Source organism: Meleagris gallopavo, chromosome 1, assembly GCF_000146605.3.
Source record: "Meleagris gallopavo isolate NT-WF06-2002-E0010 breed Aviagen turkey brand Nicholas breeding stock chromosome 1, Turkey_5.1, whole genome shotgun sequence".
Lineage (NCBI taxonomy): Eukaryota > Metazoa > Chordata > Aves > Galliformes > Phasianidae > Meleagris > Meleagris gallopavo.
This window is the reverse complement of record NC_015011.2, coordinates 190,184,812-190,187,252: the sequence shown is the minus strand read 5'-3', so window position 1 is coordinate 190,187,252 and position 2,441 is coordinate 190,184,812. Positions and strand designations below refer to the sequence as shown.

The following is a 2,441-nucleotide window of genomic DNA, read 5'->3' as shown; positions in this document are numbered from 1 at the left end:
AAGAGCTCTCAAATACTTTTTTTTATTATTATTTTTTTGGCTCTCACAATATTGTTGACTTAGTGTTGGAATGCCCATGGATCAGGAGCTGTCTGTCGGTGCTGGAACGCGTTGTCGTGATGGAAGAAAGTCGTTAGCTAATTAACAGCACTGCAATGAGTCCCAATTCTGCCCTAAGGTTGCTCACCCATCACTGCACTGGGAGGAGCTGTCTGAATTCTCAGCCTCGGCCAGGAAGATGCGGGGTGTGCTGCTGAAAGGGGAGAAAAAGCTGAATTTGAGGGGTGAAGTGCCATTCATGGCACAGAGGAACCCCCAGATGGACACAGCCTCCTCCTCACTGTGCTTTTTTAAAGGCATTTTTTAAGTTCCCCCTAATCAAAGCTCTGAATTTCAGGCTTGGTCTAAAAATGACAGATTTTTCAACAAAACAGGCTGAGGCTATAAGGAAAAGGGAAAACACCTCCATCTGTTACCACAAACGAGATCTGATGAGGGTCAGGTGGCTTTATTTTAATTCCTCTGCTTGGATCAGTGGCAGATGTGATGAATCTTCCCCATTGTGCTTGGGTAGAAATGCCCAGTGGTGCCGTCATGGCGTGAAGAGGTGAACCTTGTTGTGGTGAGCCCGTCCTGGGACTTGGGCTGTCCTTGGGGGGCTTGGGAAGCCCTCTGGGGAGATATTCGATTCCCTTTCGGGGTGGTTTCCCCAGTGGAATTTGTTTGGGAAGAAGCAGGTTGGGAAGTCAACCCATGATGGGGTAGAGCGTGGTGCGAGTGTAGGACCAAGGGGTGAGTAGGAAATGGTTGTGCTGTGAGCAGCTCCATCCAGTTCCCATCATGGGATAAGAGTTCTTCAACCCTAGCTCATCTCGTTTCATGACAGCAAGGTGCAGCGTGGGATTTCCATCTGAGGTGTTGAAGGATTTCCATTGCTAACCTTGGCCTGTGGCACCTTTAGGACAATCTGGGAGGGACAGAGTTGTGGGATTGTCGGGTGGTTTGAAGCTCGGGTCAATTCTTTGGGTAAGGTTTGCTCCTGAAGGTGCTGCCTCTTTCTCTGTTGACATTCCTCATGGTGAGATAAAGGAACCCAGCAGGACTCTGTCACTCTGCTGTCCCAACTGCTGGGGTGACAAAGCACCACTGGGGACACCCAAGCATCACACGCCAGCAGCGCTGTGCTGCAGTTGGGTTGGTAATGGTGGAGGTTGGTGAGCAGGAAGAAAAGGGCTATGTTCTGTCCCAGAGCAAGAGGAAGTTAGGATGTCCGTGGCGGTGATGGAGGCAAAGCAAAACTCCAGGAAGAGGGGAGAAAAGTGTTAAGAAATTTGTTATCAAACCACAGCTGTGGCCGTTACCCAATCCCACCTGTGACTTCTGCATTACAATGCTCTGCAATGCAGGACTCGAAGCCTGTGCTGCCCCAGCCCCACGCATAGCTCAGAGCCCCCAGCTCTAATGGGCAGCAGCAACCCCGTAAAGCTTCTTTGCAGCTTGGGTATGTAATTTAAGCACTTTTTACGGTGTTATGTAAAGTTGTTGGTTTTTTTTTTTTTCCTTCTTGGTTTGGTGACGATGTTTGCTATTCTTGAGGAGCATGGTGGGCAAAAAGTGGTCCCCAGTGGGGCTGGGGAGTGAGGTCATACCGAGAAACTCCTCCCATTCAGTGCTCAAATCCAACCAGCCAAAGACAGCAATAAGAGCCATTGTGTCCTCGTAAGTCCACTTCTTAATTTTATTTGGTCAAACCATCAGTATTTTCAGTCCAAGTGAGGGCTGCGGTTCCTTCTGCCTCTGTCACCCTAATGTCCTCCCCATGGCTTTAACCCGTGGCAGTTTGCTTTCCATCTCTTTCTTTTCCCTATTCCCTTTGGCTTTTGGCTCCCCATGGCCCCATGTTGCTCTGCTATAGGGAAATATAGGGCAGAAAGCCTGGAAGGGAGGGAGGAAGGAGAGCTGTGGCAAGGCATCACACCATTTGGCACTTACAGAGTCACCAGCAGTCAGGTGATAATGGATTTTTTTGGAGTGTCTGGAAAACAGGAATAGCAAAAGATGTCATCTGATGGCAGCTTTCCCCAACTGGATGTGATGAGTTTGTAGGAAAACGCCCAACGCGACGCCTCAGCATTGCATCCTTGGGATGGAGCTGCAGGGCTGCAGCCATTGGGAGACATAGCGAGGAAGGGGAAAAGGGGCACAGGGGGGGCTCCCCAAAACTGCCCCCCAAAACCACAGAACCTCCTCGTGCCCTAGCACCAAGCTGAGCAAACCCAACCCGTGTGCCCCATCCATCTTTTCTGTATCATTTCTTGACCCGTTCCGACCAACGGGACGGCTCGGATCAGCTCGTTTTTAAATAGTATTGGAACTCTTTAAGCAAAAATATATATACATATTAAAAAACACGTAAATACAAAAAAAAGAAAAAAAGAAAA

The 2,441-nt window shown here is 49.0% G+C and overlaps 1 protein-coding gene across 2 annotated transcripts in view; it reads left to right on the top strand.

The window, feature by feature from the left end:
• FCHSD2 (FCH and double SH3 domains 2) overlaps positions 1–2,441 on the top strand; it is a 569,931-nt gene that overhangs the window by 113,010 nt on the left and 454,480 nt on the right. The gene's annotated exons all lie outside the window — the stretch shown is intronic.